Raw genomic sequence first — 26,111 nt, 5'->3', positions numbered from 1 at the left:
GTTTGAACTCCGTTTTTTTTTCTGTATGTGTATACAAATTTTGTACAGTTTGATAAAGCGAAATTAAATTATCATCCTTTTGTACTACTTCAAACATTGAGATTTGTCATCTTCAAGGTCGATCACACATAGTTTCAGATTGCGGAGTTGCAAGGGTAATTAATTTTGCAATCGGTTTTCCTTTGATATAGATGTGCATACAAATAGCCATTGATTGACAATATACCGAAGCAATTCTAGTTTAATTTGAAGTCATCGATCCTTTGATATTTTTGGAAGAATAGTAAAAGTACAGAGAAAACAAGAAAAAATGGCGTTAACTAAAAGATAACTCCAACGTATCTCATAAATATTATCTATATATCATTTGTAAGATGTAAGTGACCAAGATATCGAATTATACAAAAATTGTATGTAATGATTAATACTTGAACGTTACTTACATTTATGTACATGAAAATTTGATCTTTTATTAACTAAGTTATTGATCGACAAAATGACTTCCTACATAATTCTCCGCCTGAACTGAAATGCATATCTTTTTTTACGCAAGCCTTATGTGTAGCTAGCAACGAGCAAACAGATTAATTACTTTACACACGGTCGTATCTTGTTTGCTGTAGGCGAGTTCTCTCGTGTAATCAACGAAGTACTCAAATTTAAAGCGATAACAGAAGAACATTATTGTATCGATAAAAATCATGCTTTTTTCAAAGAAATATGTAACTCGTATTTTTTTTAAAGCAACCCTCATAATGTATTGAATAAAATAATCATACATTTTTTTTTGTTCAACATTTGTAAAATACGATATTATCAAGATCACCAAGGGGGTAATCTTCAATTCTTAATGAATATAATAAAAAACATAATTAATGATTGTTTGATGGTTTTATTATTATCTCTATAATACAAAAGCACAACATCGTGTCAACAGTTTATATAGTTCGTATGTTTCTGTAGGAATACACAAATAATAGTTCTCTATCACAACGTAATCTAAAGGGAAAACCCTAACTAAATGACAAAAATATCGGTAATAACTGGAACTAGTGAATGTTAAAAGCAATCCGTATATTCCATACAAACTTCCATCAACACGATTCGTTCTTCATTCTCTCAACACACTAAGACCGCAATCTTTAAACGCTTATAAAACCATAAGCAATCGTGAAGTTTAGAATTCGCTAACTGGGCGTCTCTCAATCCAGTTTTTGATCTTGGGCAGGAGGACCCTTTTCTCCAGCAGCTTCAGATTCTCGTAATTCTCGATCAGATCAGACTTGTACATAAAGTTCAAATAATCGAGCAGAGCAACGAATGTTAAATCAGCCCAAGAGAGAGTACCATCGTAGAAGTAGCCGTCATTTTCCTTCACTTGCTGGTCCAAACGTTCTAAAATGAACAGCAGCGTCTCTTCAGCAGCCTTGCGTTTTGCAGCTTTGACCTTCTCGCCCTCCTCATAGTGGAAGGCGGCAATTTCTGAAAATTTGTTTTCAGTTAAATACTATTCGCTAATGTTATACTAATTTGAATACAGGGTTGTGCGAAATTTAAATGATACTGAAGACAGAATTACAATCCTTTTTAATCCTTTGTCTTGTATTGTTGACATACGTGTATCGTTCGATTAAATCAAATATTAAATCGGATTGCAACTAATAAATACCTGAACAGATATGTACTATCTGTTATCAAGATTCTCATAAGATTTATGCAAAACAGCACTGGATACTCACTATGACGAATATCATGAATAGTATCAACAGTGGCATCAATATGAAGATTTGCCCAGTCAGTCTTTCCAGCTAAGTCATATTGTTTGGCTAAGTAACGGCAAATAGCTGTAGACTGAGCAACCTTCCTTCTATCAGCTACGAGCATAGGAAGCTGGCCATAAGGAGGCACTAAAAACATACAACTAATAGAATCAAAGATTCTATCGAACAAACAGATTATGATGCTTCTTAAATATCTAGCTTCCTGTTATCTGTTTTGGAAAGATATAATTTAATGTATTGATAATTTATCAGCAAACAAAGGGCATTGTCTCCTTAACAATACCTATTGTTCTCCCACATATCTTATAGAGCAATGGAGAGTAAACAATAATCTCTGTTATACTCTGCATAATTGTGTTCTACTTTATTTAGCTACTTTAGTTAAATTAGGAAAGATGAGATTTAAGAAACAGAACTTCTTTAAATTTTAAGCTTACAGGGCTTTATTTCTGGCCAGACGTCCTTTTTGATACGTTCATCTTCAAATGGAATACTAGCATAGCTGAAGAAGAACGGATTGGTTCTGCCAATGCCGTAACTGTGAAGTAAGTCAATTTATAGAGCGGCATCTTCCTGGAAGTATAATATATACAAAGTAAAAACAAAGAATCATTGATGACAAGAATTATATTATTACAAATTATGAAGTATAAGACAATTTAAGTAAAAAGCATCAACTACTAACTACTCGCATAGCTATTTGTATCTTTATATTTTAATATAGCTTAGATATAAAAAGAATATTATTTTTGGATGTAATAATATATAAACTTGCGCCAAATATTATAACAAAATATTGCACTTTCTATTTAAGTAGGATAGACATATTACCGGCATTTATTTTTTTTCTATAGCAATGAAATTGTTTATAAAAAAGTTTATAAGAAAACTATCAATTAATGCAAACAACGCATTTCAAAATATTAATTACATTCGCACGATTCGTTATCTCTAGTATTAATTTAACCATATGGTTCTATACACCCAAGACCCTCTAACAGTAATTTAGTACCATTACTAGTCGTATGTACAATGTATGTTTGTATACAACTTTCGTAACCACAAAACATTCAGCATGATTATATATTCTTCCAAACTTAAGAAACATTTTCTAATTGCATACTTAAATTTATCGATCAATTACAAACATATGATAACATTTATTTCTTTCAACTACTAATTTTCAAATCCTCTGCTGTTCCGTTAATTGAACGACGCGCCGTCTTTTCGTACAAGTATCTTGTATCTTATCTGTATTATTTAGTTATCAATAAAGAAGAAACATTTTCTAATTGTATACTTAAATTTATCGATCAATTATGAACATGTAATAACATTTATTTCTTTCAACTACTAATTTTTAAATCATCTGCTGTTCGGTTAATTGAGGGATGTCGGCTTTCTGTAGAAGTATTTCATATTTATTATTTAATTATGAATAAGGAAAAAACATACAAAATATAGTTTTTAAACGGTTTATTATTTATAAAGAGAAACTTTGACTCGGGATATATATACTATATATATACTATTTACTTACAATTTTTTTTTTAAGACTTCAAAGTCGAAACAAGCACAGGAAATTTCCAAGCCGGTTAACAGAAACGTGAATGAGACAAAAATAACCTTTAGATCAATATATGTTCTTCTTCCCCCCTGTTGCTTCCACGTAACTCTTATCCTATTGGTGGAGCTGTGCTGATATGTGAAATTATGACTACATAAATACATCCGGAAAGACTCATTGAATGATTTTATAGTTTAAGGTTAATAAATTTCCATAAATTAAAGTTGAAAATTTATGAGAACATGTTCTCTGTAACAAAACTTAGTAAAAACAAACTAGCAAGGTTTATAGATTCTTTAATGATTATGTATGTATTCATAAACTAGTTCGATAAACATCGTTCGATAAAACGTCGAACAACACACAACATTGAAGCGCGAAATTTCAAATTGAAGGAAAGACAAATAACAAATATTGCGAACAAATGATATTAAATTTACAATAAGCTCATGTAAGAAAAAATAAAAGGGATAAAAGTAGTACAGAAGATAGAAAAATCTATAAAACTGGTGGCTGGGAAATAGAAAATATATAAATTTATGTTATTAGAGTTTAGTACTTCTGTCGATCAATGTGTTACGACCGTTCGCGGAGAGACGCAGTCGCAGTAGCGAGAGGCGTAAATTCTCGCTACGATTCGGTGAATCGACGCCGCGAAGTAATCGTTCTCCTGTTTCGGTTAAGATAAGAGGTGATTAAATGAATATGACACAGTATAGTAAGTTATATTTCACCATTTATTCCAACAACTTATAACGAAGGCAGTTACGCTGGTGCGTATGTACGAGATGAATAAGTGACTGATCTGTGGGTGTGTCCTACCCGGTGGAAGGATATTGACCGTTCGAAAGAAGATAATTTTAGAAACTTCAACCTTTGGAGGTGTTTGTTAATTAAAAATGACAAAACTGGTATTATGTAAAAAAGAGTAATGTGTATCCTGAATCAATGTCGAATGGAAATTAGACAGTTCTATAAAAATAATCCTTCTCACGATTCCACAACTTCATAGCTTAATTAAATACAATTCTTCGGCGATATAATTACAAATACATTTACAGGAATTGTGTAATATGATAAATATCTCGTTAAAGAAATGGAAATCGTAAACTCTAGATTCTAGTATTCTTTCACTTTCATGTTTCCTATGAGCCCTTCAATCGCTAAATATTTTGCAATGAAACACGTATTATTAAACAACATAATCATACTAAATTAATTTAATGTGACTATTTATTATTATTATATAATAACACAGTGATGAAAGAAATAAACTGGTCAAGTAATCTAAGGAACGATAATACGTATCTATGTCAGTGACGGTGAGAAAAATTCAGATATCTGTACTTAAGTGATTACACTTATAAGTATCATTATATATTATATAAATATGATATTTCGAATGGTATCATTTATCACTCATTAAACAAGAGTGTCATATCCAGAGAAATGATTTTACATATCTTGATCTTTGCTTTGATTACGATAGTAATAATTTCTATCAAACTTGATGAGGAAGATACATGAATAATTATCTAAAAGCTGAAAATCTTGGCAAATTCATTTGTACATAAACTAACAGGAGGGAATTTTAAAGATACACTCTGCTCTCAACAATTAAAGCTGTCTTGTCGCAACAAAGTTTCAATAATTTTTTATGGACAACATGGCCCAGTTTGCACAAAGACTAAAAATTTTAACATTAAATTTGGATAAACTATCTTACGATAGAAGGTATGATATATCCTTCATTTTCGCCAATAATCTGGTCGAATTTAGTCAAGTAAAATGGTATTGTTTCGTTCAAAAGTTGATTCTTCCTCGCTTCCTTCTTTTCAGGATCCTCCTCCATGCGATAGTAGCAGATAGCTGAAACGTATATGAAACCAACCGTTACATTCATTTGTGTTTTTCCCCCCAAACGAAGAGAAAATAAGTTGTGAAAGAAGGAGTAGCCTCTCATAGTTCCTACAATTTCTTCATTCTCTTTGCTTTCTTCAATATTGCCTCAACAAGTTCCTGTGGTTCACGATACTTGAAATATATACAATGTTATCAGCGTGGAAATTGCCTTGGAAACTTGGAAAATCTTTCAAGAGGAACAACATTGCTAACTGAGATTCGAGAAAGGAAAGGTAAGTAAATCCTTGCTTCTACTTAGAGCTTTTTTATTTACTTCTGACGAGTAAAGTACTGTTATTAAAATTTGATTAAAAGTACCAAGAATGTCGAGATATAAACAACCATTTGTGGAAAGGTCAGGAGAAGCAGAATTATCGAATAAACGTTATATAATTCTTAGTGATTAAGTAGGAGAAGAGAAACGAGAAAAAAGTCTTTTATCTAGGTCTTAATAAAGTATACTATATTTATCTCCATATCAAGAATAACAACAAGATATAAACAGTCTTCTAGAAATTGAGTAAATATTACATAATTACATCTTGAGCAATATTTTGCGTCTTAGCTTTTGCTTAATCATTATGATAATCTTAAATATCTGTAAATTCTTCACAGACTCTTTGCATCCTCTATACAGGTATCTCATGATCATGTGATAACACACAGGAAGAAAAAATAGAGGAAAAAACAGCGTAAAAAAAAGTTGCGTAGGAGTATCGTCGCACTACATCATTCGACAATTGATGCACGTCATGGCGATCGTCACGGTTTAAAGCAGGCCATCAAAAACACGTTTGTTCTCGGAAAAATCTGCGACGTTCCAGCTGTTCAGGTGCATCGAATTGTGAATCATCGGCGGTACGAAGCAAGGCGAGGGGCGTAAATAGAGAAAGAAGAGAAGAGAAGGATTCGCATAAATGATAAAATATAATCGTTCGTTCCTCGTCGATGGCGGATGGATGGCTTTAATCGTGGACGATATCGATACGATTATATTTTATACATTTGAAACAAATATAAAAGACGAGCAAAAACCAGAGATACGATCGTTATGATATTATTCAATCGGTAGCCTATTTACCTCGTTTTTTGTTCACCTTCTCTGTCTAGTAATAATTTTTCGATTCGACTGGCGTGACGTTACGTTGGCGGTGTAGAAACACGATTTTAAACACCTGCGGATAGTTGCATGAGTTTCGAGCGATTCGATGTTATCCCGTTATTCGTTAACGCAACGCAGTTAAAAAAAATCCCGTAGGAAGATTACGATAATAGATAACCTGAGTCGAGTGTTTGTCGGGGGATCTAAAAGATTCTTTCGAGTTGAGCGTCTGGGATTGCAGAGAAGAAAATTTGGAAGCCATCGAATTCGTGATGTCGATAGAAATCTTCAGTTGGAATCGTTGTATCATAACGTAGTCTGCTTATTGTCGATAAGACTTTACTAAACTAAAAGTGACTACTAAAAGTTTCTATCCTCTAAATTCTATCTACGATTCTATAATCTAAAAACTGACTTTTGCAAACAAACTGTAACATTCGCTTAACGGAAAGACATACGTATCTTGTTTGTACTCGTCTTTTCACAATGAATTCTTGAACGTCTGTCTCTGTGGTGAGACAAATGCAAAGTCATCTCATCAGTTACTCCCCTTGCTTCAAATTGCTACGATTGCTATCGGTTTGGATACTTGCGATTGTTTCGTTATGGCTATATTAGGCTCTAGGTTGCAAGGTTAGGGTGTTGTCCTGAAGTTCCAGAGGGGCCCCGGCGTCCTTTCGTCTCCGACTCGGCCATCCTGACACTTACACGTCCTCGTGTGTGGCCTGCTGGCTTAGTCTACCCATCGGGGCTTCCACCACGCAGGCATCGACCCGGCGCTCGTCCTCGGGGCCATGTTCTTCTTCTCGCCGCGATGGACAGCGAGACGCGATGTGTCCCGGCATGTGGCAGTGAAAGCACAACGCTTTTGGTGGTGCAGCCGGTCGGCTTTCCTCCGGGCGTCGGGGGTCCTTCTTCGGTTTCCACTTCGCCCTCTTACGGCATTCGAATGTCGGATATCCGTAAATACCGCAGTGGCCACACCTGGTCCAGGGGGCGGGTGACCTGCCTCGTTTGTTTCCGGAGCTCGCTAATGACCTCCACGGCGGGGGCGTTGGCCACTCCGTGTATAGGAAGGGCTTCATTTCTCTTTGGAATTGTTTCACCGACGTGGTGTCACTCGTGAGCGCTAGTCGTTTAAAACGTTCATCGCGCGAGCCCAGCAGATGGAGGGCGGTGGCGGCGAGTACCTCTTCCCTGGTTGAATTTCGCCCCTTCGACCCCAGGAGGGTGATGATACGATTTCCGTACGCTCCTGGTGTTTCGCCGTCCCGCGGTAGTTCCTCGGCTACCTTGATTAGCGACGCGGCTGCTACTTCTTGGCCACCGAAGTGCGCGGCGAATGGTTCCTTAAAATTTTGCCAGGTGAGCTCGTCGCCGTTCATTATCTGCGTAAGCCAATACGCTGCCGGACCCCCTAGGGCACGGTTTAGGGCAGAATACAGTGCGCTGTTTTTCAGGGTGTGGTCCCTCATGAGCAGGCCGAGCTCGAGTCACATTCCGAGTCCGAGCTCGAGGCGCCCTCCCGGGCAGGGCTCGCGGGAGATTGCGATTCCGTGTTGGAGTTCTCCATCGTCCGGTCGCGGGTGGGGTACCGTTATTGTCGATAGTGACACTAGTGACGAGGGCCTCAGGCTTGATAACGAATCCGCGGCCAACGGGAGGACTATCATATAAAAAGCAACAGGATGCACGAAATAATATAATTCTGACTAGGACAACATAAACGCAAGAAGTGTTGATATTGAAAAAAATATTTAATTTTGTATATAAATATTTTCATATTTAAAAAAGTTTCCGGAAGCAGGAAGATTTACAAACAAATAATATCATAAACCGAATGTTTGATCCTTTTCTAATTAGAGTGTATGACAGCATGTGAGAACGTTTCTTAAAAATATGACTTATTGCAATTACTTAATCGCAATTATAAACGATTAAGACCTTCTCACAACGAGGCAATCTATCCAAAATATAAAACTCGTTATACTTGATGAGAAAACAAATCTCTACTTAGGTTTCATTTCGTTTCATCGCGTTCATAAAAAGTGAATTTGTATGAACACATCGTGCAATTTAGTAATTAGGACCGTTGATCTCGCTGCAACATAGATGGATAGAAAAAAGCCATTTAAAATGATACAACGTCGGGAAGACAATTATAAAAATTATAAATGGAACACAAGATAAAATTGTTTAAGATTAATTCTTCTTTTTTTTTTTAATCGCGAGTGTTTGCAAACGAAGTTTCAATCTGTTTACAATGATAGCAATGAGAGGAGGATGTCTATGAAAGTTATAAATGCGATATTGAATAACATTTCTGCGAGTGGGTTTGTTTTTCGTTACAAATATTTTTTAAACGAATCTGCAATCTGTTGGAAACTACGGAACAGTAACGGGACGACTGATAGGGAAATAAAAAAGATCGCGTTTTATTTGAACAGACAAATCTTTGAAATCTATTCGAAAGTCTATTTGAAATGGTACGAGCTCGAAAAGAACGGTGAATACTATAGAAGAAGGATTAATTAAAATTCTTATTAATCTGTACGCTTTGTATATTAAATACCTTGATCGATGCCAAGATAACAAATTATTATACAAAACAGTGAAGTATCCACGTCTGACATTAATATTGAGTATTACCATTACTGTAATTTAATTTTTAACCGATCCTGAAAATTCCTTAGAACGTAAAAAGTATAAAATGTTACTGTGCATTTCAAGATTAAATGCACTGTAATTTAGAAACAGTTATGAAGCGGAAACAAATAATTTATTCAGAATAAGAATTCTACGTAATCATGTTAAAAAAAACGTACTTATAACGCGTTTAAACTCCAAATATGTAAAGACAATAAGGGAAAAAAATTAAACGAAGAATCGTATTTTTTGTAAATTCACACAAGATTTTATCCAAAAAAAAATTAAGATTTTTTGAAGAACGTACAAGAACAATAAAAAAGGGATGTTAAATACAAAAAATAGATTAAAATTTAGATTATGAAATATAAAAAAAATGATATTGCATAATTTACAATTATTTTCGATAGCTTACGTCAGTATGTTGGAGTGTAAACTATAAAATATTCAAAAACTGATACCATTTAGACATAATTTAGAAAAACAGTAAATTGCGGAAACCGATAGTTAAAACTCGATACGATCGATACTCCAAAACTCTAATCCTAATAATTACTCAGCAATAATAACCGATAATTCATGTTGATTAATGTTTGAACTCCGTTTTTTTTCTGTATGTGTATACAAATTTTGTACAGTTTGATAAAGCGAAATTAAATTATCATCTTTTTGTACTACTTCAAACATTGAGATTTGTCATCTTCAAGGTCGATCACACATAGTTTCAGATTGCGGAGTTGCAAGGGTAATTAATTTTGCAATCGGTTTTCCTTTGATATAGATGTGAATACAAATAGCCATTGATTGACAATATACCGAAGCAATTCTAGTTTAATTTGAAGTCATCGATCCTTTGATATTTTTGGAAGAATAGTAAAAGTACAGAGAAAACAAGAAAAAATGGCGTTAACTAAAAGATAACTCCAACGTATCTCATAAATATTATCTATATATCATTTGTAAGATGTAAGTGACCAAGATATCGAATTATACAAAAATTGTATGTAATGATTAATACTTGAACGTTACTTACATTTATGTACATGAAAATTTGATCTTTTATTAACTAAGTTATTGATCGACAAAATGACTTCCTACATAATTCTCCGCCTGAACTGAAATGCATATCTTTTTTACGCAAGCCTTATGTGTAGCTAGCAACGAGCAAACAGATTAATTACTTTACACACGGTCGTATCTTGTTTGCTGTAGGCGAGTTCTCTCGTGTAATCAACGAAGTACTCAACTTTAAAGCGATAACAGAAGAACATTATTGTATCGATAAAAATCATGCTTTTTTCAAAGAAATATGTAACTCGTATTTTTTTTAAAGCAACCCTCATAATGTATTGAATAAAATAATCATACATTTTTTTTTGTTCAACATTTGTAAAATACGATATTATCAAGATCACCAAGGAGGTAATCTTCAATTCTTAATGAATATAATAAAAAACATAATTAATGATTGTTTGATGGTTTTATTATTATCTCTATAATACAAAAGCACAACATCGTGTCAACAGTTTATATAGTTCGTATGTTTCTGTAGGAATACACAAATAATAGTTCTCTATCACAACGTAATCTAAAGGGAAAACCCTAACTAAATGACAAAAATATCGGTAATAACTGGAACTAATGAATGTTAAAAGCAATCAGTATATTCCATACAAACTTCCATCAACACGATTCGTTCTTCATTCTCTCAACACACTAAGACCGCAATCTTTAAACGCTTATAAAACCATAAGCAATCGTGAAGTTTAGAATTCGCTAACTGGGCGTCTCTCAATCCAGTTTTTGATCTTGGGCAGAAGGAGGACCTTTTTCTCCAGCAGCTTCAGATTCTCGTAATTCTCGATCAGATCAGACTTGTACATAAAGTTCAAATAATCGAGCAGAGCAACGAATGTTAAATCAGCCCAAGAGAGAGTACCATCGTAGAAGTAGCCGTCATTTTCCTTCACTTGCTGGTCCAAACGTTCTAAAATGAACAGCAGCGTCTCTTCAGCAGCCTTGCGTTTTGCAGCTTTGACCTTCTCGCCCTCCTCATAGTGGAAGGCGGCAATTTCTGAAAATTTGTTTTCAGTTAAATACTATTCGCTAATGTTATACTAATTTGAATACAGTGTTGTGCGAAATTTAAATGATACTGAAGATAGAATTACAATCCTTTTTAATCCTTTGTCTTGTATTGTTGACATACGTGTATCGTTCGATTAAATCAAATATTAAATCGGATTTCAACTAATAAATACCTGAACAGATATGTACTATCTGTTATCAAGATTCTCATAAGATTTATGCAAAACAGCACTGGATACTCACTATGACGAATATCATGAATAGTATCAACAGTGGCATCAATATGAAGATTTGCCCAGTCAGTCTTTCCAGCTAAGTCATATTGTTTGGCTAAGTAACGGCAAATAGCTGTAGACTGAGCAACCTTCCTTCTATCAGCTACGAGCATAGGAAGCTGGCCATAAGGAGTCACTAAAAACATACAACTAATAGAATCAAAGATTCTATCGAACAAACAGATTATGATGCTTCTTAAATATCTAGCTTCCTGTTATCTGTTTTGGAAAGATATAATTTAATTTATTGATAATTTATCAGCAAACAAAGGGCATTGTCTCCTTAACAATACCTATTGTTCTCCCACATATCTTATAGAGCAATGGAGAGTAAACAATAATCTCTGTTATACTCTGCATAATGTTCTACTTTATTTAGCTACTTTAGTTAAATTAGGAAAGATGAGATTTAAGAAACAGAATTTCTTTAAATTTTAAGCTTACAGGGCTTTATTTCTGGCCAGACGTCCTTTTTGATACGTTCATCTTCAAATGGAATACTAGCATAGCTGAAGAAGAACGGATTGGTTCTGCCAATGCCGTAACTGGGAAGTAAGTCAATTTATAGAGCGGGATCTTCCTGGAAGTATAATATATACAAAGTAAAAACAAAGAATCATTGATGACAAGAATTATATTATTACAAATTATGAAGTATAAGACAATTTAAGTAAAAAGCATCAACTACTAACTACTCGCATAGCTATTTGTATCTTTATATTTTAATATAGCTTAGATATAAAAAGAATATTATTTTTGGATGTAATAATATATAAACTTGCGCCAAATATTATAACAAAATATTGCACTTTCTATTTAAGTAGGATAGACATATTACCGGCATTTATTTTTTTTCTATAGCAATGAAATTGTTTATAAAAAAGTTTATAAGAAAACTATCAATTAATGCAGACAACGCATTTCAAAATATTAATTACATTCGCACGATTCGTTATCTCTAGTATTAATTTAACCATATGGTTCTATACACCCAAGACCCTCTAACAGTAATTTAGTACCATTACTAGTCGTATGTACAATGTATGTTTGTATACAACTTTCGTAACTACAAAACATTCAGCATGATTATATATTCTTCCAAACTTAAGAAACATTTTCTAATTGCATACTTAAATTTATCGATCAATTACAAACATATGATAACATTTATTTCTTTCAACTACTAATTTTCAAATCCTCTGCTGTTCCGTTAATTGAACGACGCGCCGACTTTTCGTACAAGTATCTTGTATCTTATCTGTATTATTTAGTTATCAATAAAGAAGAAACATTTTCTAATTGTATACTTAAATTTATCGATCAATTATGAACATGTAATAACATTTATTTCTTTCAACTACTAATTTTTAAATCATCTGCTGTTCGGTTAATTGAAGGATGTCGGCTTTCTGTAGAAGTATTTCATATTTATTATTTAATTATGAATAAGGAAAAAACATACAAAATATAGTTTTTAAACGGTTTATTATTTATAAAGAGAAACTTTGACTCAGGATATATATACTATATATATACTATTTACTTGCAATTTTTTTTTTAAGACTTCAAAGTCGAAACAAGCACAGGAAATTTCCAAGCCGGTTAACAGAAACTTGAATGAGACAAAAATAACCTTTAGATCAATATATGTTCTTCTTCCCCCTGTTGCTTCCACGTAACTCTTATCCTATTGGTGGAGCTGTGCTGATATGTGAAATTATGACTACATAAATACATCCGGAAAGACTCATTGAATGATTTTATAGTTTAAGGTTAATAAATTTCCATAAATTAAAGTTGAAAATTTATGAGAACATGTTCTCTGTAACAAAACTTAGTAAAAACAAACTAGCAAGGTTTATAGATTCTTTAATGATTATGTATGTATTCATAAACTAGTTCGATAAACATCGTTCGATAAAACGTCGAACAACACACAACATTGAAGCGCGAAATTTCAAATTGAAGGAAAGACAAATAACAAATATTGCGAACAAATGATATTAAATTTACAATAAGCTCATGTAAGAAAAAATAAAAGGGATAAAAGTAGTACAGAAGATAGAAAAATCTATAAAACTGGTGGCTGGGAAGTAGAAAATATATAAATTTATGTTATTAGAGTTTAGTACTTCTGTCGATCAATGTGTTACGACCGTTCGCGGAGAGACGCAGTCGCAGTAGCGAGAGGCGTAAATTCTCGCTACGATTCGGTGAATCGACGCCGCGAAGTAATCGTTCTCCTGTTTCGGTTAAGATAAGAGGTGATTAAATGAATATGACACAGTATAGTAAGTTATATTTCACCGTTTATTCCAACAACTTATCACGAAGGCAGTTACGCTGGTGCGTATGTACGAGATGAATAAGTGACTGATCTGTGGGTGTGTCCTACCCGGTGGAAGGATATTGACCGTTCGAAAGAAGATAATTTTAGAACCTTTGGAGGTGTTTGTTAATTAAAAATGACAAAACTGGTATTATGTAAAAAAGAGTAATGTGTATCCTGAATCAATGTCGAATGGAAATTAGACAGTTCTATAAAAATAATCCTTCTCACGATTCCACAACTTCATAGCTTAATTAAATACAATTCTTCGGCGATATAATTACAAATACATTTACAGGAATTGTGTAATATGATAAATATCTCGTTAAAGAAATTGAAATCGTAAACTCTAGATTCTAGTATTCTTTCACTTTCATGTTTCCTATGAGCCCTTCAATCGCTAAATATTTTGCAATGAAACACGTATTATTAAACAACATAATCATACTAAATTAATTTAATGTGACTATTTATTATTATTATATAATAACACAGTGATGAAAGAAATAAACTGGTCAAGTAATCTAAGGAACGATAATACGTATCTATGTCAGTGACAGTGAGAAAAATTCAGATATCTGTACTTAAGTGATTACACTTATAAGTATCATTATATATTATATAAATATGATATTTCGAATGGTATCATTTATCACTCATTAAACAAGAGTGTCATATCCAGAGAAATGATTTTACATATCTTAATCTTTGCTTTGATTACGATAGTAATAATTTCTATCAAACTTGATGAGGAAGATACATGAATAATTATCTAAAAGCTGAAAATCTTGGCAAATTCATTTGTACATAAACTAACAGGAGTGAATTTTAAAGATACACTCTGCTCTCAACAATTAAAGCTATCTTGTCGCAACAAAGATTCAATAATTTTTTATGGACAACATGGCCCAGTTTGCACAAAGACTAAAAATTTTAACATTAAATTTGGATAAACTATCTTACGATAGAAGGTATGATATATCCTTCATTTTCGCCAATAATCTGGTCGAATTTAGTCAAGTAAAATGGTATTGTTTCGTTCAAAAGTTGATTCTTCCTCGCTTCCTTCTTTTCAGGATCCTCCTCCATGCGATAGTAGCAGATAGCTGAAACGTATATGAAACCAACCGTTACATTCATTTGTGTTTTTCCCCCCAAACGAAGAGAAAATAAGTTGTGAAAGAAGGAGTAGCCTCTCATAGTTCCTACAATTTCTTCATTCTCTTTGCTTTCTTCAATATTGCCTCAACAAGTTCCTGTGGTTCACGATACTTGAAATATATACAATGTTATCAGCGTGGAAATTGTCTTGGAAACTTGGAAAATCTTTCAAGAGGAACAACATTGCTAACTGAGATTCGAGAAAGGAAAGGTAAGTAAATCCTTGCTTCTACTTAGAGCTTTTTTATTTACTTCTGACGAGTAAAGTACTGTTATTAAAATTTGATTAAAAGTACCAAGAATGTCGAGATATAAACAACCATTTGTGGAAAGGTCAGGAGAAGCAGAATTATCGAATAAACGTTATATAACTCTTAGTGATTAAGTAGGAGAAGAGAAACGAGAAAAAAGTCTTTTATCTAGGTCTTAATAAAGTATACTATATTTATCTCCATATCAAGAATAACAACAAGATATAAACAGTCTTCTAGAAATTGGGTAAATATTACATAATTACATCTTGAGCAATATTTTGCGTCTTAGCTTTTGCTTAATCATTATGATAATCTTAAATATCTGTAAATTCTTCACAGACTCTTTGCATCTTCTATACAGGTATCCCATGATCATGTGATAACACACAGGAAGAAAAAATAGAGGAAAAAACAGCGTAAAAAAAAGTTGCGTAGGAGTATCGTCGCACTACATCATTCGACAATTGATGCACGTCATGGCGATCGTCACGGTTTAAAGCAGGCCATCAAAAACACGTTTGTTATCGTACGGAAAAATCTGCGACGTTCCAGCTGTTCAGGTGCATCGAATTGTGAATCATCGGCGGTACGAAGCAAGGCGAGGGGCGTAAATAGAGAAAGAAGAGAAGAGAAGGATTCGCGTAAATGATAAAATATAATCGTTCGTTCCTCGTCGATGGCGCATGGATGGCTTTAATCGTGGACGATATCGATACGATTATATTTTATACATTTGAAACAAATATAAAAGACGAGCAAAAACCAGAGATACGATCGTTATGATATTATTCAATCGGTAGCCTATTTACCTCGTTTTTTGTTCACCTTCTCTGTCTAGTAATAATTTTTCGATTCGACTGGCGTGACGTTACGTTGGCGGTGTAGAAACACGATTTTAAACACCTGCGGATAGTTGCATGAGTTTCGAGCGATTCCATTCCCTTCGATTTATATTTATGCGATCAATGCGCGGATCGATAACGCATTATGCAGACAGCAGGTGTTACGTAATCACACATATCGTAATTGGAAATTAGTAACGTTATCGCGTACCAGGATCTTCCTGTCTTTGATCATCGAGTAACACTTCGTTGTCCTCGCTCCTTCCGCGGATAACCAGCGTTTATCATATAGAGACAGGGATTTGCAAAGAATAAAAGTTGTAGAACGTTGAAAGGCGTTGAGAGAAACGTGATGTTATCCCGTTATTCGTTAACGCAACGCAGTTAAAAAAAATCCCGTAGGAAGATTACGATAATAGATAACCTGAGTCGAGTGTTTGTCGGGGGATCTAAAAGATTCTTTCGAGTTGAGCGTCTGAGATTGCAGAGAAGAAAATTTGGAAGCCATCGAATTCGTGATGTCGATAGAAATCTTCAGTTGGAATCGTTGTATCATAACGTAGTCTGCTTATTGTCGATAAGACTTTACTAAACTAAAAGTGACTACTAAAAGTTTCTATCCTCTAAATTCTATCTACGATTCTATAATCTAAAAACTGACTTTTGCAAACAAACTGTAACATTCGCTTAACGGAAAGACATACGTATCTTGTTTGTACTCGTCTTTTCACAATGAATTCTTGAACGTCTGTCTCTGTGGTGAGACAAATGCAAAGTCATCTCATCAGTTACTCACCTTGCTTCAAATTGCTACGATTGCTATCGGTTTGGATACTTGCGATTGTTTCGTTATGGCTATATTAGGCTCTAGGTTGCAAGGTTAGGGTGTTGTCCTGAAGTTCCAGAGGGGCCCCGGCGTCCTTTCGTCTCCGACTCGGCCATCCTGACACTTACACGTCCTCGTGTGTGGCCTGCTGGCTTAGTCTACCCATCGGGGCTTCCACCACGCAGGCATCGACCCGGCGCTCGTCCTCGGGGCAATGTTCTTCTTCTCGCCGCGATGGACAGCGAGACGCGATGTGTCCCGGCATGTGGCAGTGAAAGCACAACGCTTTTGGTGGTGCAGCCGGTCGGCTTTCCTCCGGGCGTCGGGGGTCCTTCTTCGGTTTCCACTTCGCCCTCTTACGGCATTCGAATGTCGGATGTCCGTAAATACCGCAGTGGCCACACCTGGTCCAGGGGGCGGGTGACCTGCCTCGTTTGTTTCCGGAGCTCGCTAATGACCTCCACGGCGGGGGCGTTGGCCACTCCGTGTATAGGAAGGGCTTCATTTCTCTTTGGAATTGTTTCACCGACGTGATGTCACTCGTGAGCGCTAGTCGTTTAAAACGTTCATCGCGCGAGCCCAGCAGATGGAGGGCGGTGGCGGCGAGTACCTCTTCCCTGGTTGAATTTCGCCACTTCGACCCCAGGAGGGTGATGATACGATTTCCGTACGCTCCTGGTGTTTCGCCGTCCCGCGGTAGTTCCTCGGCTACCTTGATTAGCGACGCGGCTGCTACTTCTTGGCCACCGAAGTGCGCGGCGAATTGTTCCTTAAAATTTTGCCAGGTGAGCTCGTCGCCGTTCATTATCTGCGTAAGCCAATACGCTGCCGGACCCTCTAGGGCACGGTTTAGGGCAGAATACAGTGCGCTGTTTTTCAGGGGGTGGTCCCTCATGAGCAGGCCGAGCTCGAGTCACATTCCGAGTCCGAGCTCGAGGCGCCCTCCCGGGCAGGGCTCGCGGGAGATTGCGATTCCGTGTTGGAGTTCTCCATCGTCCGGTCGCGGGTGGGGTACCTTTATTGTCGATAGTGACACTAGTGACGAGGGCCTCAGGCTTGATAACGAATCCGCGGCCAACGGGAGGACTATCATATAAAAAGCAACAGGATGCACGAAATAATATAATTCTGACTAGGACAACATAAACGCAAGAAGTGTTGATATTGAAAAAAATATTTAATTTTGTATATAAATATTTTCATATTTAAAAAAGTTTCCGGAAGCAGGAAGATTTACAAACAAATAATATCATAAACCGAATGTTTGATCCTTTTCTAATTAGAGTGTGTGACAGCATGTGAGAACGTTTCTTAAAAATATGACTTATTGCAATTACTTAATCGCAATTATAAACGATTAAGACCTTCTCACAACGAGGCAATCTATCCAAAGTATAAAACTCGTTATACTTGATGAGAAAACAAATCTCTACTTAGGTTTCATTTCGTTTCATCGCGTTCATAAAAAGTGAATTTGTATGAACACATCGTGCAATTTAGTAATTAGGACCGTTGATCTCGCTGCAACATAGATGGATAGAAAAAAGCCATTTAAAATGATACAACGTCGGGAAGACAATTATAAAAATTATAAATGGAACACAAGATAAAATTGTTTAAGATTAATTCTTCTTTTTTTTTTTTAATCGCGAGTGTTTGCAAACGAAGTTTCAATCTGTTTACAATGATAGCAATGAGAGGAGGATGTCTATGAAAGTTATAAATGCGATATTGAATAACATTTCTGCGAGTGGGTTTGTTTTTCGTTACAAATATTTTTTAAACGAATCTGCAATCTGTTGGAAACTACGGAACAGTAACGGGACGACTGATAGGGAAATAAAAAAGATCGCGTTTTATTTGAACAGACAAATCTTTGAAATCTATTCGAAAGTCTATTTGAAATGGTACGAGCTCGAAAAGAACGGTGAATACTATAGAAGAAGGATTAATTAAAATTCTTATTAATCTGTACGCTTTGTATATTAAATACCTTGATCGATGCCAAGATAACAAATTATTATACAAAACAGTGAAGTATCCACGTCTGACATTAATATTGAGTATTACCATTACTGTAATTTAATTTTTAACCGATCCTGAAAATTCCTTAGAACGTAAAAAGTATAAAATGTTACTGTGCATTTCAAGATTAAATGCACTGTAATTTAGAAACAGTTATGAAGCGGAAACAAATAATTTATTCAGAATAAGAATTCTACGTAATCATGTTAAAAAAAAAACGTACTTATAACGCGTTTAAACTCCAAATATGTAAAGACAATAAGGGAAAAAAATTAAACGAAGAATCGTATTTTTTGTAAATTCACACAAGATTTTATCCAAAAAAAATTAAGATTTTTTGAAGAACGTACAAGAACAATAAAAAAGGGATGTTAAATACAAAAAATAGATTAAAATTTAGATTATGAAATATAAAAAAAATGATATTGCATAATTTACAATTATTTTCGATAGCTTACGTCAGTATGTTGGAGTGTAAACTATAAAATATTCAAAAACTGATACCATTTAGACATAATTTAGAAAAACAGTAAATTGCGGAAACCGATAGTTAAAACTCGATACGATCGATACTCCAAAACTCTAATCCTAATAATTACTCAGCAATAATAACCGATAATTCATGTTGATTAATGTTTGAACTCCGTTTTTTTTCTGTATGTGTATACAAATTTTGTACAGTTTGATAAAGCGAAATTAAATTATCATCTTTTTGTACTACTTCAAACATTGAGATTTGTCATCTTCAAGGTCGATCACACATAGTTTCAGATTGCGGAGTTGCAAGGGTAATTAATTTTGCAATCGGTTTTCCTTTGATATAGATGTGAATACAAATAGCCATTGATTGACAATATACCGAAGCAATTCTAGTTTAATTTGAAGTCATCGATCCTTTGATATTTTTGGAAGAATAGTAAAAGTACAGAGAAAACAAGAAAAAATGGCGTTAACTAAAAGATAACTCCAACGTATCTCATAAATATTATCTATATATCATTTGTAAGATGTAAGTGACCAAGATATCGAATTATACAAAAATTGTATGTAATGATTAATACTTGAACGTTACTTACATTTATGTACATGAAAATTTGATCTTTTATTAACTAAGTTATTGATCGACAAAATGACTTCCTACATAATTCTCCGCCTGAACTGAAATGCATATCTTTTTTACGCAAGCCTTATGTGTAGCTAGCAACGAGCAAACAGATTAATTACTTTACACACGGTCGTATCTTGTTTGCTGTAGGCGAGTTCTCTCGTGTAATCAACGAAGTACTCAACTTTAAAGCGATAACAGAAGAACATTATTGTATCGATAAAAATCATGCTTTTTTCAAAGAAATATGTAACTCGTATTTTTTTTAAAGCAACCCTCATAATGTATTGAATAAAATAATCATACATTTTTTTTTGTTCAACATTTGTAAAATACGATATTATCAAGATCACCAAGGAGGTAATCTTCAATTCTTAATGAATATAATAAAAAACATAATTAATGATTGTTTGATGGTTTTATTATTATCTCTATAATACAAAAGCACAACATCGTGTCAACAGTTTATATAGTTCGTATGTTTCTGTAGGAATACACAAATAATAGTTCTCTATCACAACGTAATCTAAAGGGAAAACCCTAACTAAATGACAAAAATATCGGTAATAACTGGAACTAGTGAATGTTAAAAGCAATCAGTATATTCCATACAAACTTCCATCAACACGATTCGTTCTTCATTCTCTCAACACACTAAGACCGCAATCTTTAAACGCTTATAAAACCATAAGCAATCGTGAAGTTTAGAATTCGCTAACTGGGCGTCTCTCAATCCAGTTTTTGATCTTGGGCAGAAGGAGGACCTTTTTCTCCAGCAGCTTCAGATTCTCGTAATTCTCGATCAGATCAGACTTGTACATAAAGTTCAAATAATCGAGCAGAGCAACGAATGTTAAATCAGCCCAAGAGAGAGTACCATCGTAGAAGTAGCCGTCATTTTCCTTCACTTGCTGGTCCAAACGTTCTAAAATGAACAGCAGCGTCTCTTCAGCAGCCTTGCGTTTTGCAGCTTTGACCTTCTCGCCCTCCTCATAGTGGAAGGCGGCAATTTCTGAAAATTTGTTTTCAGTTAAATACTATTCGCTAATGTTATACTAATTTGAATACAGTGTTGTGCGAAATTTAAATGATACTGAAGATAGAATTACAATCCTTTTTAATCCTTTGTCTTGTATTGTTGACATACGTGTATCGTTCGATTAAATCAAATATTAAATCGGATTTCAACTAATAAATACCTGAACAGATATGTACTATCTGTTATCAAGATTCTCATAAGATTTATGCAAAACAGCACTGGATACTCACTATGACGAATATCATGAATAGTATCAACAGTGGCATCAATATGAAGATTTGCCCAGTCAGTCTTTCCAGCTAAGTCATATTGTTTGGCTAAGTAACGGCAAATAGCTGTAGACTGAGCAACCTTCCTTCTATCAGCTACGAGCATAGGAAGCTGGCCATAAGGAGTCACTAAAAACATACAACTAATAGAATCAAAGATTCTATCGAACAAACAGATTATGATGCTTCTTAAATATCTAGCTTCCTGTTATCTGTTTTGGAAAGATATAATTTAATTTATTGATAATTTATCAGCAAACAAAGGGCATTGTCTCCTTAACAATACCTATTGTTCTCCCACATATCTTATAGAGCAATGGAGAGTAAACAATAATCTCTGTTATACTCTGCATAATTGTGTTCTACTTTATTTAGCTACTTTAGTTAAATTAGGAAAGATGAGATTTAAGAAACAGAATTTCTTTAAATTTTAAGCTTACAGGGCTTTATTTCTGGCCAGACGTCCTTTTTGATACGTTCATCTTCAAATGGAATACTAGCATAGCTGAAGAAGAACGGATTGGTTCTGCCAATGCCGTAACTGGGAAGTAAGTCAATTTATAGAGCGGCATCTTCCTGGAAGTATAATATATACAAAGTAAAAACAAAGAATCATTGATGACAAGAATTATATTATTACAAATTATGAAGTATAAGACAATTTAAGTAAAAAGCATCAACTACTAACTACTCGCATAGCTATTTGTATCTTTATATTTTAATATAGCTTAGATATAAAAAGAATATTATTTTTGGATGTAATAATATATAAACTTGCGCCAAATATTATAACAAAATATTGCACTTTCTATTTAAGTAGGATAGACATATTACCGGCATTTATTCTTTTTTCTATAGCAATGAAATTGTTTATAAAAAAGTTTATAAGAAAACTATCAATTAATGCAGACAACGCATTTCAAAATATTAATTACATTCGCACGATTCGTTATCTCTAGTATTAATTTAACCATATGGTTCTATACACCCAAGACCCTCTAACAGTAATTTAGTACCATTACTAGTCGTATGTACAATGTATGTTTGTATACAACTTTCGTAACTACAAAACATTCAGCATGATTATATATTCTTCCAAACTTAAGAAACATTTTCTAATTGCATACTTAAATTTATCGATCAATTACAAACATATGATAACATTTATTTCTTTCAACTACTAATTTTCAAATCCTCTGCTGTTCCGTTAATTGAACGACGCGCCGACTTTTCGTACAAGTATCTTGTATCTTATCTGTATTATTTAGTTATCAATAAAGAAGAAACATTTTCTAATTGTATACTTAAATTTATCGATCAATTATGAACATGTAATAACATTTATTTCTTTCAACTACTAATTTTTAAATCATCTGCTGTTCGGTTAATTGAAGGATGTCGGCTTTCTGTAGAAGTATTTCATATTTATTATTTAATTATGAATAAGGAAAAAACATACAAAATATAGTTTTTAAACGGTTTATTATTTATAAAGAGAAACTTTGATTCAGGATATATATACTATATATATACTATTTACTTACAATTTTTTTTTTAAGACTTCAAAGTCGAAACAAGCACAGGAAATTTCCAAGCCGGTTAACAGAAACTTGAATGAGACAAAAATAACCTTTAGATCAATATATGTTCTTCTTCCCCCCTGTTGCTTCCACGTAACTCTTATCCTATTGGTGGAGCTGTGCTGATATGTGAAATTATGACTACATAAATACATCCGGAAAGACTCATTGAATGATTTTATAGTTTAAGGTTAATAAATTTCCATAAATTAAAGTTGAAAATTTATGAGAACATGTTCTCTGTAACAAAACTTAGTAAAAACAAACTAGCAAGGTTTATAGATTCTTTAATGATTATGTATGTATTCATAAACTAGTTCGATAAACATCGTTCGATAAAACGTCGAACAACACACAACATTGAAGCGCGAAATTTCAAATTGAAGGAAAGACAAATAACAAATATTGCGAACAAATGATATTAAATTTACAATAAGCTCATGTAAGAAAAAATAAAAGGGATAAAAGTAGTACAGAAGATAGAAAAATCTATAAAACTGGTGGCTGGGAAGTAGAAAATATATAAATTTATGTTATTAGAGTTTAGTACTTCTGTCGATCAATGTGTTACGACCGTTCGCGGAGAGACGCAGTCGCAGTAGCGAGAGGCGTAAATTCTCGCTACGATTCGGTGAATCGACGCCGCGAAGTAGTCGTTCCCCTGTTTCGGTTAAGATAAGAGGTGGTTAAATGAATATGACACAGTATAGTAAGTTATATTTCACCGTTTATTCCAACAACTTATCACGAAGGCAGTTACGCTGGTGCGTATGTACGAGATGAATAAGTGACTGATCTGTGGGTGTGTCCTACCCGGTGGAAGGATATTGACCGTTCGAAAGAAGATAATTTTAGAACCTTTGGAGGTGTTTGTTAATTAAAAATGACAAAACTGGTATTATGTAAAAAAGAGTAATGTGTATCCTGAATCAATGTCGAATGGAAATTAGACAGTTCTATAAAAATAATCCTTCTCACGATTCCACAACTTCATAGCTTAATTAAATACAATTCTTCGGCGATATAATTACAAATACATTTACAGGAATTGTGTAATATGATAAATATCTCGTTAAAGAAATTGAAATCGTAAACTCTAGATTCTAGTATTCTTTCACTTTCATGTTTCCTATGAGCCCTTCAATCGCTAAATATTTTGCAATGAAACACGTATTATTAAACAACATAATCATACTAAATTAATTTAATGTGACTATTTATTATTATTATATAATAACACAGTGATGAAAGAAATAAACTGGTCAAGTAATCTAAGGAACGATAATACGTATCTATGTCAGTGACAGTGAGAAAAATTCAGATATCTGTACTTAAGTGATTACACTTATAAGTATCATTATATATTATATAAATATGATATTTCGAATGGTATCATTTATCACTCATTAAACAAGAATGTCATATCCAGAGAAATGATTTTACATATCTTAATCTTTGCTTTGATTACGATAGTAATAATTTCTATCAAACTTGATGAGGAAGATACATGAATAATTATCTAAAAGCTGAAAATCTTGGCAAATTCATTTGTACATAAACTAACAGGAGTGAATTTTAAAGATACACTCTGCTCTCAACAATTAAAGCTATCTTGTCGCAACAAAGATTCAATAATTTTTTATGGACAACATGGCCCAGTTTGCACAAAGACTAAAAATTTTAACATTAAATTTCGATAAACTATCTTACGATAGAAGGTATGATATATCCTTCATTTTCGCCAATAATCTGGTCGAATTTAGTCAAGTAAAATGGTATTGTTTCGTTCAAAAGTTGATTCTTCCTCGCTTCCTTCTTTTCAGGATCCTCCTCCATGCGATAGTAGCAGATAGCTGAAACGTATATGAAACCAACCGTTACATTCATTTGTGTTTTTCCCCCCAAACGAAGAGAAAATAAGTTGTGAAAGAAGGAGTAGCCTCTCATAGTTCCTACAATTTCTTCATTCTCTTTGCTTTCTTCAATATTGCCTCAACAAGTTCCTGTGGTTCACGATACTTGAAATATATACAATGTTATCAGCGTGGAAATTGTCTTGGAAACTTGGAAAATCTTTCAAGAGGAACAACATTGCTAACTGAGATTCGAGAAAGGAAAGGTAAGTAAATCCTTGCTTCTACTTAGAGCTTTTTTATTTACTTCTGACGAGTAAAGTACTGTTATTAAAATTTGATTAAAAGTACCAAGAATGTCGAGATATAAACAACCATTTGTGGAAAGGTCAGGAGAAGCAGAATTATCGAATAAACGTTATATAACTCTTAGTGATTAAGTAGGAGAAGAGAAACGAGAAAAAAGTCTTTTATCTAGGTCTTAATAAAGTATACTATATTTATCTCCATATCAAGAATAACAACAAGATATAAACAGTCTTCTAGAAATTGGGTAAATATTACATAATTACATCTTGAGCAATATTTTGCGTCTTAGCTTTTGCTTAATCATTATGATAATCTTAAATATCTGTAAATTCTTCACAGACTCTTTGCATCTTCTATACAGGTATCCCATGATCATGTGATAACACACAGGAAGAAAAAATAGAGGAAAAAACAGCGTAAAAAAAAGTTGCGTAGGAGTATCGTCGCACTACATCATTCGACAATTGATGCACGTCATGGCGATCGTCACGGTTTAAAGCAGGCCATCAAAAACACGTTTGTTATCGTACGGAAAAATCTGCGACGTTCCAGCTGTTCAGGTGCATCGAATTGTGAATCATCGGCGGTACGAAGCAAGGCGAGGGGCGTAAATAGAGAAAGAAGAGAAGAGAAGGATTCGCGTAAATAATAAAATATAATCGTTCGTTCCTCGTCGATGGCGCATGGATGGCTTTAATCGTGGACGATATCGATACGATTATATTTTATACATTTGAAACAAATATAAAAGACGAGCAAAAACCAGAGATACGATCGTTATGATATTATTCAATCGGTAGCCTATTTACCTCGTTTTTTGTTCACCTTCTCTGTCTAGTAATAATTTTTCGATTCGACTGGCGTGACGTTACGTTGGCGGTGTAGAAACACGATATTAAACACCTGCGGATAGTTGCATGAGTTTCGAGCGATTCCATTCCCTTCGATTTATATTTATGCGATCAACGCGCGGATCGTTAACGCATTATGCAGACAGCAGATGTTACGTAATCACACATATCGTAATTGGAAATTAGTAACGTTATCGCGTACCAGGATCTTCCTGTCTTTGATCATCGAGTAACACTTCGTTGTCCTCGCTCCTTCCGCGGATAACCAGCGTTTATCATATAGAGACAGGGATTTGCAAAGAATAAA

General features: G+C 34.1%; 3 long non-coding RNA genes and 3 pseudogenes across 9 annotated transcripts; 3 read left to right on the top strand and 3 right to left on the bottom strand.

Annotated features, from left to right (window-relative positions):
- Positions 1 to 872: 872 nt before the first annotated feature.
- LOC117240964 lies at positions 873 to 3,532 on the bottom strand (annotated as a pseudogene).
- A 708-nt stretch (positions 3,533 to 4,240) lies between these two features.
- LOC117240958 lies at positions 4,241 to 6,403 on the top strand. 4 transcript variants are annotated; one of them, XR_004494834.1, is made up of 4 exons: positions 4,241 to 4,670; positions 5,188 to 5,483; positions 5,566 to 5,770; positions 5,888 to 6,403. It is a non-coding gene; the product is annotated as an uncharacterized LOC117240958 (long non-coding RNA). The 4 variants fall into 4 exon arrangements; XR_004494833.1 differs by having other exon boundaries at positions 4,241 to 5,082; XR_004494836.1 differs by having other exon boundaries at positions 4,241 to 5,082; positions 5,866 to 6,403.
- A 4,056-nt stretch (positions 6,404 to 10,459) lies between these two features.
- Positions 10,460 to 12,438, bottom strand: LOC117240961 (annotated as a pseudogene).
- Positions 12,439 to 13,819: 1,381 nt separating this feature from the next.
- LOC117240959 lies at positions 13,820 to 16,580 on the top strand. Of its 2 annotated transcripts, none has more exons than XR_004494837.1 (4): positions 13,820 to 14,661; positions 14,767 to 15,062; positions 15,145 to 15,349; positions 15,467 to 16,580. It is a non-coding gene; the product is annotated as an uncharacterized LOC117240959 (long non-coding RNA). The 2 variants fall into 2 exon arrangements; XR_004494838.1 differs by having other exon boundaries at positions 15,445 to 16,580.
- A 3,722-nt stretch (positions 16,581 to 20,302) lies between these two features.
- Positions 20,303 to 21,787, bottom strand: LOC117240957 (annotated as a pseudogene).
- Positions 21,788 to 24,470: 2,683 nt separating this feature from the next.
- LOC117240963 lies at positions 24,471 to 25,834 on the top strand. 3 transcript variants are annotated; one of them, XR_004494840.1, is made up of 4 exons: positions 24,471 to 24,509; positions 24,615 to 24,910; positions 24,993 to 25,197; positions 25,315 to 25,834. It is a non-coding gene; the product is annotated as an uncharacterized LOC117240963 (long non-coding RNA). The 3 variants fall into 3 exon arrangements; XR_004494839.1 differs by lacking the exon at positions 24,471 to 24,509 and having other exon boundaries at positions 24,516 to 24,910; XR_004494841.1 differs by lacking the exon at positions 24,471 to 24,509 and having other exon boundaries at positions 24,516 to 24,910; positions 25,293 to 25,834.
- Positions 25,835 to 26,111: the final 277 nt, after the last annotated feature.

The sequence above is a fragment of the Bombus vosnesenskii genome, unplaced genomic scaffold (assembly GCF_011952255.1).
Source record: "Bombus vosnesenskii isolate JDL3184/JDL3185 unplaced genomic scaffold, Bvos_JDL3184-5_v1.1 scf7180000015106, whole genome shotgun sequence".
NCBI classification, from domain to species: Eukaryota; Metazoa; Arthropoda; class Insecta; order Hymenoptera; family Apidae; genus Bombus; species Bombus vosnesenskii.
Note: the sequence above shows the minus strand (reverse complement) of the source record. Positions and strands in the feature narration are given on the sequence as shown.